Source organism: Eublepharis macularius, chromosome 8 (assembly GCF_028583425.1).
Source record: "Eublepharis macularius isolate TG4126 chromosome 8, MPM_Emac_v1.0, whole genome shotgun sequence".
NCBI lineage: Eukaryota > Metazoa > Chordata > Lepidosauria > Squamata > Eublepharidae > Eublepharis > Eublepharis macularius.
The window spans coordinates 47,136,701-47,149,763 of record NC_072797.1 but is presented as its reverse complement, the minus strand read 5'-3'; positions in this window follow the sequence as shown (position 1 = coordinate 47,149,763).

Here is a 13,063-nt window from a genome sequence, read left to right as displayed (position 1 = left end):
TTAGCCCCAGGGAATCCTTTGGTCACTTGATGAAAACAGAAATTTAGATTGTTCACAGTTTTCAGCTGAATATGTAATTTGTTCATGGATGTAGCTGAAAATAAGGAAGACATAATTTGCAGATCACTTAAACTATGGAGCACATGGTTGTTGTGGGTTTTCCAGGCTGTATTGCCGTGGTCTTGGCATTGTAGTTCCTGACGTTTCGCCAGCAGCTGTGGCTGGCATCTTCAGAGGTGTAGCACCAAAAGACAGAGATCTCTCAGTGTCACAGTGTGGAAAAGATGTTGACAGGTCATTTATATCTACTCAGGAGGGGTGGGGTTGAGCTGAGTCATCCTGCAAGAGTTTCCCAGGGTGTGGAATGCTAATGGCGGGAGGCTTCACTGTATCCTGAGGAGGTTCTTTTGCATATGGATTGGTGCTTGATGTGCTAATCTTCTCTGCAGGGCTATTGTCGAGTATAGAGTGTTTTGTTAGCCTGGTGTTTTTCAGAACTGGAAACCATGCTCTGTTCATTCTTAAGGTTTCTTCTTTCCTGTTGAAGTTTTGCTTATGCTTGTGAATTTCAATGGCTTCCCTGTGCAGTCTGACAAAGTAGTTGGAAGTGTTGTCCAGTATTTTGGTGTCCTGGAATAAGATACTGTGCCCTGTTTGAGTTAGGCTATGTTCAGCCACGGCTGATTTTTCAGGTTGTCCAAGTCTGCAGTGTCTTTCATGTTCTTTTATTCTTGTCTGGATGCTACGCTTTGTGGTCCCGATGTAAACTTGTCCACAGCTGCAGTGTATACGGTATACTCCTGCAGAGGTGAGGGGGTCTCTATGCACTTCAGGCAAATGGCTACTCCAGAAATGAAATCCGAAAAGCAATCAAACCCAGGATGAATCAAACAACCAAGGAAAAACCATCTCCTACAGGAAAAGTGTTTTTGCCATATATCAAAGGAATTACTGATCAGATGGGAAAGCTTATGAAAAAGCATAACCTTCAAGCAGTATTCAGACCCACCCGAAAAATACAACAGATGCTACGATCAGCAAAAGAAGATGCCAGCCACAGCTGCTGGTGAAATGTCAGGAACTATAATGCCAAGACCACGACAATACAGCCCGGAAAATCCACAACAACCATCGTTCTCCGGCCATGAAAGCCTTCGACAATACATATGGAGCACATGCTAGCTGAATTTTGATTTGTGTTCACACTGTTCTAATATTTAATATTTGAAAAGTATGGAACTAAGACTGAAATTGGAAAAACAATACAGTGTTTAACAGTTTTATCCATATTAGAGATCAATTTAAGCAGTTTAATTTACAATGTTAATAAGACAATTAGTAGCAACTAGAAAAAAGCAAGAAGAGGTTTAGGACACTGTTATAAAATAACAGGACACTGTTATTTTATATGACTGTAGCAGCAAGAATATTGTACGCACAATACTGGAAACAAGAAGACATACCAGAAGTGGAAGAATGGATTCAAAAACTGTTGTACATGGCAGAGATGGACAAATTGACAAGAAAGCTGAGGGAGCAAAATCCAAATGAATTTCTAACCGATGGGAGGAAATTTAAGGACTATCTGGAAAATAAGTGGGATGTGAGAGGACAATTGTGGACTTTAGAGAACTATTAAGAGCTGTGGAGAATGTATATGAACTTTACCTTTGATAATAGGGATTATAGTGAGAATAGAAGTAATGATAAGAAATAAAGGGGTTCTAGTGTGGTTGGAAGTCAAAAGGGGAAAAGGGGAGGGGGAAGGGATGGGGAGGCATATATATCAATTTGAAGGGTAAATGAAATTGTATATTTTAAAGGAATGTATGTTAACCCATTCAATAAAAATGATTAAAAAAAAACAAAACTATGGCCAAATCCACACTTACTGGCACAGCGCTAAGCAGGTGGAGTGAGAGCGTCTTTCTCGTGCAATTTATGATGTCATCGCACCATGATGCTGCTCTCGTGGTGCGATGGTGTCATAAAACGCGCCAGAAAGACACTCTCACTCCGCCTGCTTAGCGCTGTGCCGGGTAAGTGTGGATTCGGCCTATTACCTCTTTTACTCCTCCTCACAGCCTCCATATGCTCACCTTTCCCTATGTCCTTCTTTCCTTCAAACACTCTAAACAACTTATCTTTTCTCTGCCCCCCTTCAACTATATATTTTTTAATTTACTTCATTTACATCCTGCCTTTATCCACAATGGAGACCCAAAACAGCTTACATAATTTTCCTTGCATCCATATAATCCTCACAACAACACTGAGAATGTGTGACTGTGTACCCCCCTAATGCAGGGGGTCTCCTTGTGAGCTGGAGGAATTAGTATTCAAGAAGAAGCAGTGAGAGGGGGTAACTTAGGGATCTCCACCAATGTATATCAGGATTTTTCCCTTAGAGAACTCTCAAATAAACAGGCAGATGTTCTACAGCTGTTAACAGAGAAACGAAAGGCAAAAGTTCAGAGAACCACACACATAACATTCACGCAGAGCTAGCTAAGAAAACAGTGAGGAAAAGGGTAGAGCAATTCTGGTTAGAGTGTATATTTACCAGTTCTGGAGAAATGGAAGATCCGTGGGAACAGCAGCAAAATGACCAGTGCTTCACAGAAGAGAAGGGAGGGTTCAGATATAATTTGAGGTTGCATGGATGGGTCCCATAACACACACACTGCACATGGCTGAGGGCAGCCCAATTATTGTGTAAAACGTGCCCTGGGACAGACTGACATCTCTCTGATGCCCAAAAAAATGGCTTGATGGCTTTTCTGGGAGTTAGAACAAAAAGCTAGGAGAGCCTTAATGGCTCTACCTAAGATAGACAAAATGTGTGAATGGGACTTGATGATCTAGCAACTGCTGGATGGGGAGAGATATTAGGATCACATAATAGCTATGATTGGGAAAGTGGGTGAGGGAATGTATGAAAGGGCATTGATGAGATAAAGCAGGAAGTCCTGGAGGACCTTTTTATTTCACTTAAAAGTGCTTCTCTGGGGTGTAGAAGGGCAGCTAATCAATCTGACACACATTCTGGTAATTTTCCAACTCCAGCTGGGGTTGGCATCTGTTCTGACTTGCCTGGCAGTGTTTTGTGCTTATGGCATAAGAGGAAGGGGTTTATGATATTACATTCATAAACTGTCCTTTCAGGGGTCTGATTGCTAATGATCAGATCAAAGTCACCCAGTGAGCTTCTACAGCAGAGTGGTGATTTGAACGGGAGTCTCCTGGTTCCTAATCTGAAACTCTAACCACCACATGACACTGGCTTTGTGGGGTGATAATAACAACATTCAATTTATATACCACCCTTCAGGACAACTTAACACCCACTTAGAGATGTTTACAAAGTATGTTATTGAACAGTAGCAAGCAGCCAAGCCTGTGTGAGTCATGCAAGTCTCATAGTATCAAGTTGCTTGGTGTTTGCTTTTGGACTTGGCCCCAATGAATCCTCCCTCAAAGGCCAAAACAGCCCTGGGAAGAGCCCTGCCCCTCTCCCTGACTTTTACTGATAGAACTCCAGCCTGAAATTGACTAAACTGCTATGGTTGCCTAGCAACAGTCACTGAGGGCATCTGGTTAAAGCTACAGGTACTCTTGTTATTATTTTTTGGATTTTTCAAACTCGCAATAATTTTTTTTTAAAGGTTTCAGACTTTTCTGCAAAGCTTGGACATATTTAAAGTGTGTAGGAAGATCTGTCTTGTCCCTTCATGGGGCACAGATTTAAGTATCCTCAGGTCAGGGCCACTTAGCTATTAGCTATGATTCTAAAATTCATGGATTATCCACCAATAGTCTGTCAGGTTAGGAAGAAGTTGTCCTTACAATACCTTGTTCCCAAATAGTTTTTTAAAAGCTTTTTAAAGTTGAGAGCTTTGAATAATGCTTGGTAATAGTTGATAGTCTGTAAGTTCCTTCAAAACTGGCTAGTATTTCCAAGACCAGATAACAGTGTAGTAGCTGCATTCTACACTGAAGTTTCTAAATAGTCTTTAAAGGAAAAAAGGAACCATGGTTGCACTGTACTGACTGAAGCACTGCTGCTACTGGTTTAGCAACCAGTTTCCTGTCCTAATGTGCATCTGCTGACATTCACCTTCTTCAGGCTTCATTGTTATCATGTAGTGTACATGAGAAAAAACTTGGTGGTCTATGATTTAGAGGGAGGACTGTGTTCTGTGCAATTTTGGTGCCATTAAGTGCAAAAACAGCATGCATGTGCAGTCAACACTTGCCTTGTGTGTGCAAGTGAGCCAAAACACATGATAACAACAACAAACCCAACAATGGCCCACTTGGAAAAAAATAATGGAACAAAGTTTGTTAGGAAACCTGGATTTGAAACTGTAAAGAAAATTTTCTCAGTGCACACATCTAATGTCTAGATTAGACATGGATATACATATGCAGAAGCATACCAAACAATACTACCCATGCTGCAAATCTGCTCATTTTAAAATGATTGCTCCCCAATCTAGAACAAGATGACATCTCAATCCCTAGTTAGCTATGTTATCCACCAACAACATCTCATTGTTTTTTGTATTAAACTTTAGTTTATTGGTTCTTATGCAGTCCACTTTAGAACACCCTGTGCCTCAACTGAATCTACCGAACAGGAGAAATAGAGTTGTGTATCATCTATGTTAATAACAATTATCTGCAGTTTGCCAGAAACTTCTCCCACAGATGTTATGTAGATGTGAAACAGCATGGGAGAGGTTCTTTATGGTTTTAGATCTATGAGATGAAATGTACCTTTATAAAGTCTTCCTAAATTGTGGCTCACTTATGCTTTCCATGAAATTTATCATGATTACCATTGCTGTTAATTTATTTCTTATTTTTGCTCATTGTCTCCAAAGTGGTTCACATCCATATAAGTATTCATACTGAAGTTCTCTACATCTCATAATCTTACACATACTTGAAAGCTTGTACTCGAAATGAATGCCTGGAGATGAAGCAGATATATTTCAGTCAATTTCTAAACTTTCTAATCTAGACACCTTAAGAGGCATATCAGGAACAATATAATGGGAAACAATGTGGCTTTAAGAGGGGTAAAGCAAATGAAGTATTTGCTTAGAATGTCCTGAAATATTATGGTACCTATAACTAGTTAAGCAGTCAATTAATTAATTCAATATGTTTACTACCACCTTCCTCCAGGGAACTTAGAGCAGCATATATTGTCCTATTGTGTTCTTTTATGATATAGGATAGGCTGAGAAGGAAGTCTCAAATCTTCCATTCAGTTTCATGCTTGGCTAAGTGGTGATTCAAAGCAGCATCTTCCTTTTGTCTGTGTTTAACACTCGACCACCATAGTGGGCTCTATTTGTGATGGTTTCTGTTATGACATTCCTCTAGACTGCCCACCATCTGATGACAGTATTAAAAAGTATTCATTTGCTTGGCTAACTGAGAGATCTCTTTTTAAGGATTTTATTTTGCCTTGACAACTTACCCAAACTAAACAATGCATGCATTGTAGTGCCAGTTTATGCAACTGCTCCTATGTTATATTTTCAGACACTGCTTTACACAACTGCTGATTTCCAAAAATGCAGCTCGGGATTAGGTTCTGAGTCTTGTAAAGAAAAATATGAAAATAATTTTATTTCCCAAATCTTGTACTTGTTTAAACAATAGTTTATTTTAGGATGATATTTATTTTGTGATACCTTACATTTTAGGTAGATTGTTGGGAGATAAGTGGAGTTCCAGACCATTTTAAGTGTTCATATTGCTTTAGTAAAAATATGCTTTAGCCCTTAGAGACCAATGAATACAGCTTGACCTGCTTTCTTGTTCTTATCTCCAAGTGAAAAGTACTTTATTGCATCTTTCTTAACTCTAACCAAGGAAACCCCCTGGCAGGCATAGCTAGAACAAAGGCATATTAAAGAGAGAGTCAAGCTCATGGCTTCAACAGTGTTAGTGACAGGTACTGAAATTGTACATGCTGTTGAAATGACTGACTTTGACCTTGTCTCTGCCACAACACTTCAGATCAGCTGCTCATGAAGATTCTTTTATTTTCAGACCTTGGAAATAATTCATTCAAATCTCTTGATAGTCTATTTTCAGAGATAGTGCACAAGAAGAGAGGTGGGGGGGCACAAACCCCTGGTCCATCAATCACAGCCTGAATAAGGGCTACTTCAAGCAGCTGACCAGAGCATTTTCTAGCCAGCAGATTTGCAGAAGCCAGTCATTGGGAGCAGAACTGTTAACTAGGAATTGCTGCAGGTCAAATGGTGGAGTGGAGATTTCCCCATCCAGCAGATCTACCCATGAGTAGACTCCATCTGAAAAGCTGGCATTGCTTTCTCATCAACAATTCTTCTCTGATTTATTGCTGATGTAGACCTGCTCCTGGGAGGGAAGGCAACATGGTATTGCCTAATCTCGTCAGATCTTGGAAGCTAAGCAGGATCAGCATTTGAATAGGCAACACCAAGAAAAACTGCAGAGGAAAGCAATGGCAAACTACCTCTGCTTTTCACTTACCTTGCAAGCTCCTTGTTGGGGTCACCATAACTTGGTTGCAACTTGATGGCACATACACACTCAGGCCTGCTCCTGCTCAAATGTGCAGACTATTATAAGGAGCTGAGGATGCACTGTGTCTTACTTTTTAATTCAATAGCACTAGGCTTAGAGCAGCATCACACCAGCATTACTGAGTTCCAGTAGTTCTGCAAAAGTACCACACACTGTTCTTCAGCAAAATAAACACTGGTTTCATACTATGTTATTGCAATCATTTCAAGAACTTCAGGAGTTAGCTTTGCCCCGACAAAGCAGGGAAAAACTTGTTGTTGTTTATTTGCTCTGGATCTTCCAGCTAATTCCCAGGGAAGTTCAGATGTGTTGCTCTTGCAGTACAGAGGTGTCAACTGCACTTGCTGTTTATGTGAACATATATACAATAAATGTCAACTGAATATAATTTTTGTTGTATCCCTTTTAGACTTATTATTTCTTTTCTAGTATCATAAATGGTTTCCTTATACCTGATTTGATCTTCAAATTTGAATTTTTATCAATTCAAATTGGATAAGTTGCTTAAATGCTATGTTACATAATTTCTTTTTAGTGGGAACTTAATCTAAAACATATATGTTAAAATCCAGTAGTGTTGTCAACTCTCCATTGGGAAATTCCTGGAGATTTGGGGGTGGAGCCTGGAGCGGGCAGTGTTTGAGGAGGGGAGAGACCTCAGTAGGTATATTTTCATACCGTTCACTCTCCTAAGCAACCATTTTCTCCAGGGAAAGTCTGGACATCCATTGTAATTCCAGGAAATCTCCAGGCCCGTCCAGGAGGCTGGCAAACCTAAAATCCACTAACAATACAATTTGCATGACTATTACCGTATTCTCTAGAGACACAGAGTTGGGATCAGAATTGGGAAGAAAATTTATCAGAAGAATGTTTACATATTTATTAAACCATACATATTACACAAATATCTTTCTTTATCATCTGATTAAAATTGAATAAAACTGATGTCTGATTTGTATTGTACAGAACTGACACAAGAGCTGTTGTTAGGATTGCCAGGCTATGCTTTACAACAGCAGGAGCTTGGGGGCAGTTACACGAGGGGTGCTTGTGGTGCTTGTGCAATGATATCATTTCAGGGAAAACCTGGAAGTGATGTCATGTCATTCTAGGAATCACAGGAAGCTCTACGGTAAAACCATAAAGTTTTCAGTGATTTCTAGAGCTATGTGACAGCACTTCTGGGTTTTCCTCAGAAGTGGCACCATGGCACATATGACACGAGCATTTAAAAAAAAATCTCTCACTACTGCCTGGCAACCCTAGCTATTGTTTTATTCAAAGATAGACACTAAAGGATTTGCACAATATCTTTATACATTGTATTACTAGTAGAAATAGTAGACAGAAAGTTTCAGATTCTGTCTTCAGCACAGCCTTTTTCAGCGCATGTATGGGTATGGGGGTGTGGGATGACAATTGCAAGTGGTGCACCAAACACACTGTAAAGTATTACAGAGCCCACACACTCCTTGATTCCACAAAACCACATGTGTACAGTTGTATATATGTAGGTATGTTCTATAGGTACATTCCGAAGAACTTGCAACTGCAATCCAGCTGTTGTCCCCCACCCCATGCGTTTCCCCCCTGCCAAACACAGAATATCTTAAATGGTGCTTATGTAAATTGGTGCTATTATCCAGGATTATTTCATGTTACACATGAGTTCACAAGAATGACATTAGGCATGAGGTAATCTAATAAAAATTATTTTAAAAAAGAAAGAAAAAAAGAATGACATTAGGCAAACCATTGTCATCTCTGCCTCAGTCCCTCTATCTGCAAGAATATGGCCCTCCCAGCCAGCAGCTTCCACTGTGACGCCAGCAGCGTCTCGATACGCCAAGAGAGAAGGCACACCTACCCCAGGGTAATTTTAAATGTGGGAGGTGTGCGATGTGTAATTTTATGTGGGAAGGCAGAGAGTTTCAGGTTAAGGATAAAAAATTAACCATTTATCACTTCGCCTCCTGCTACACTGCAGGGGTGGTTTACCTGATAGAATGTCCATGCAAGTCTATCTATGTGGGTTGTACTTCCAGACCGCTAAAAACCCGGATATTAGAACACCTCTCTCGTATTCGTAACAAGGTGGCAGAAGCTCCTTTGGTGCAACATTTTGTGGATAATAAACATGAGAATTCTTTTCGGGTCGTGGTACTAGAAGTGTTGCCGAAGGAAAATTTTAATCAGACTGCCCTTTTACGGAAAGAAGCCTATTGGATTTTGAAATTAAAATCTGTAAAGCCACAGGGCTTAAATAGTGAACTTTCTTTGAATTGTTTTCTTTAGTCTCTGACTGTTAAAGGGGGGGCTTGCTCCTTTAAGAGTTGTAGGTAGGTGGATTGACTCGCCTTAAAGACGAGCGTCCCAGTCAACGCACGGCACGCTAAAGAATTCACTGCCGCCGCATGTGATGAGCACGGGGAAAATTATGTGAATATGCAGGCTATGAATACTGTTTGACTGAACAGGTTAGTGCTGAAAAATGTGTGTGCGTTTCTATAATGGAGCAGTCTGTGCAGTTTGGTTTTTGTTAAGGTTTATTTATTTTGTAGATGCAAGAATTATACATTCACAGATGTGGAGAATAAGACAACACAGTTCACACGCCCCTGACGAGGCGTGGGACGAATTCTGTGCTTCAGCCGGCCCCAGATTGGGCGTGACTTGGTGTTCTACGACGCTGAGGTGGTCTGGTAGTAAGGGGTTGCCCCTCTCTCCAGTGCGTTACCACTGTCACCATTTGGACTGCCACGTATTTTGAATTAATTGTATTTGTATATGTTTAACCTGTATTATATACTATATGGCATGGTTGCCTGTTTGTAAATAATGGTTGTAAATTTGTTTAGCCTGTATGTTGTAAGGCGTTGCCTAATGAAAGTTTATATTGTATTCCCCTATGAAAATGGTGTATGAGCCCTAGGTTCATTCTGTGTGAGTTAATTTGATAAGCATTGTTGTCTCAGAGCATTGCTCGTTTCAACCTCCGCGGGATTTTCCCTTTTTCTACTGGCTTCCACTAATAAGGCTGGGGGCCACTCTTTGGCTCCCTGGAAGGAGAAGGAGACAGAGCATTTCCATGGTATCTGGGTCTCAGGCCAGAGGGGCGGAGAAAGGAGTCTTATGAGGCAACTCCGCCCAGCCGGCTGGCAGTTGCTCTGCATGCTCGGCCCACCCACCTCACCCTGTAGTAGTGCAGGACTAGCCAGCTGCTGTTGCCAGAGCCAGGTAGGAATTTTTCCCCCTTTTCCCTAATTGGCATGGGGAAGAGGCGGTTTTTTGCCTACCTTGTACTGTTTGCAAAGGTTTGAGGTAATTGGCAAGGTGGAGCCACCTTAGGATGGTCACTGGCAGGAGACAGTTTGGGAATAGGGAGCGGGCCGGTGAGTACCCTAGGTGCTTCTCCACTGATGGGGAAGAGGGGTCTGCCAGGAGTGGATGGTACTGCTTGTGACGGCTGCCATGCTGCGTGGGCAGACTGCCTTGGGGAACCCCATGTGCAAGTCTTTCCCTCACTGCTGTACGGCTGAGGCTTAGGAGCTTGAGCTGGGGGGATCCATTTTGCCGGCTGGCTGGGTCTTAGAGCGGAACTACAAGTGACAAAAGGCACAGGTTGGACACTTGTCAGCTTCCCTCAAGTTTTGATGGGAAATGTAGGCATCCTAGGCTTGCAGCTTCGCTGTCCGACTGCTGTCCAATGGACTTTTCAACTGTCACTTGTCCAACATTCCGCCAAGTTGCCTACATTTCCCATCAAAACTTGAGGGAAGCTGACAAGTGTCCAATCTGTGCCTTTTGTCACTTGTAGTTCCGCTCTTAGCCATCCATAGGATGGCTCACACCTGGGGCTTCGGGGCTCGCCCAGACAGGTCAAGGTGGAGGTCCAGGGGTGACCCTGTGGCTTGACCTGTACCACTAGTTGGCCCTTGCCGTATTAATGGTTGATGTTATGTTTAATAAAGTGGCCCTTTAGTTCCAAGCCTTGTGTCTGTCTCATTATTCCGACTAGGGTGGCAAAGGGCTTATTTTACAAAATGTTGTAAGGCCTATTGTGATGACTGTGAAACGCATTCAAAAACTTGAAATGTAATATATAAAAATGAAGATAAGTTTCTTGTTTAATTTGGCTCACATTCCAACATAGTGTACATTTCATTTAGGATTTAGTACAAGTTTTGTTGAAATGGCAACTTGGGGCTAGAGGAGAAGCATAGAGCATATACACGCAACAACCAACAACACCTTCAGTTTTCCATTCATCAGCTGTTGTTATAAATTTCAACCTTTATAAATTGTTTTCCCTGGGGGTTTAAGTGGTTTCAATAACTGAGCAATAACAATGCAATATAAAAATAAACACATTAAGAATATATAGCCACTAAAAATTAAATTATCTCACAACACTATAATCAGATGTCCTTCAAACAAACAACTTGTAAACTACAAACTCTACAGCTCATTTTTAGCTCATTTTAGACTGTTCCACGTGCTTACCAAAAGGCAGCAAGGATGGAAACACAGTTTGGTGGGTGGTAAGAGCTGCATGGCTCTTATCTGGAGAAACAGGTTTGACTCCCCACTCCTCCACTTGAAGCCAGCTGGGTGACCTTGGGTCAGTCACAGCTTCTTGGAGCTCTCTCAGCCCCACCCACCTCACAGGCTGTTTGTTGTAGGGATAATAATGACATACTTTGTAAACAACTTTGAGTGGATGTAAAGTTGTCCTGAAGGGTGGTATATAAAATGAATGTTGTTGTAGCAGCTGCTGCTGCTGCTGCTGCTCATTACTGGTCTGTTCTGGCTGGGGCAGTGCCAGCTCTGTACTGATCCATTTATTGTTGTTTTTCATTTCATGAGTTTCGGCCTCTTGCACATGAGTTGGCCATGCATGTGCAAATGGACACTCTTCTTTTCAGGGGCTCTGGGGCAGCAGTTTTTGCATGTGACAGCACCAAAATAACACAGAAAACACAGTTCTCCCTCTAAACCATCAACACTCTGAGTGTGAGAGCATGCAACAACAGGCTTCTATGTTTATGGACCCTGAGGAATGGGGAAGGTGCATGTCAAGGCGAGTGTTGAGCAGCTGTGCACACACACACTCGCTGTTCTTTTTGCATTGTTCAAAAACCTGTCAACACAATGAGTTTCTCCTCAAGCACATGAAAACTCACACAACAATAGACCTTAAAGAAGGTGAGTGTTAGCGGTGGCTTGGCTCACACAATGGCAGAAAACAAGTGATTCCAGCATGGCATGCAAGCAGGAGAGTGCTTGATTGCCAAACAGTTCAGCACAGCACAGAGAAAATAAAGCCAGTAATGTTTAGCTTTGAGTCCTGCTTAGGGTTGCCAGGCCCCCTTGATCTCCCAGCAGGAGATTGGGGCCTAGCTCTTACCTGGAGAGGACGTCAGTGACGTCATCACGCAGCCTGTTGGGGCACGGATTGGGCCTGTTGTGGGCCCCTGTGGAGCACAGGAGCATTCCTGCGCTCCGCACAGTCCCACAACGGGCCCGATCCGCGCCCAAACGGGCCCAATCTGCACACATTTTGGTGCGGATTGGGTCCATTTTGGCAAGGATCGGGCCCGTTTTAGGCTCCTGTGGAGCACGGGAGCATTCCTGCGCTCTGCAGGAGCCCACAATGGGCCCAATCCGCACCAAACGGACCCGATCCACACCAAAATGGGCTTGGATTGGGCCCGTTTGGGCGCAGATTGGGCCCATTGTGGGCCCCTGCGGAGCGCGGGAACGCTCCCGCGCTCTACAGAGGCCCCAATCCAGGCCAAAACAGGCCTGATCCTGGCCGTTGCTGTGCGCGGGGGCACGTAGCACCACGGGGGGCTTGCATGGAAGGTGTGTGCCCCCCCACCAGCCAGGTAGGGAGGGGCGGGGGTGGCCCATCGGGGGTCTGGCAGCCCTAGTCCTGCTGTTATGCCATGTTTTTCTATGCCTTTCAGTTTTGTTTTTCTATGCCTTTCAGTTTTGTTTCCAGGATGTGGGGCCATTCAGGTGAATCCTCCTCCCTGGTCTGCTGCAGGAGCCCAGGCTGGGACTCCCAGCCACCAGCCTTTCCTTCCACTGTGCATAAAAGTGCACAGAAAAGAAGGGCTCGGTTTTCATGGAAAAGGAAGCAGAGGGAGGATGGGCCTCTTTTCTCCTCCCCCCCCTTAGTAAAAGTGGGAGACTGGATAGGTTGTTGGCTGCCAATCCCCCTTTCTGGCTAAAACCATTAACCTAGAGTTGACTGAAGAAGAAACATGAGAAAATGGGGTCACAGAAGATACTGAATGAGAGAGTCCCATAGTTATGACTAAAACATCTGGCCAAATCAGTCCTTCCACTTGGAATATTGATCTGGAAAGATCAGTTGATCAGGTTAACAGTTTTAATCAGAATGCTGACTAAACACTGGGTTAACAGTTTTAATCAGAAACTGGGTTATTTAATGCTGAGTTAA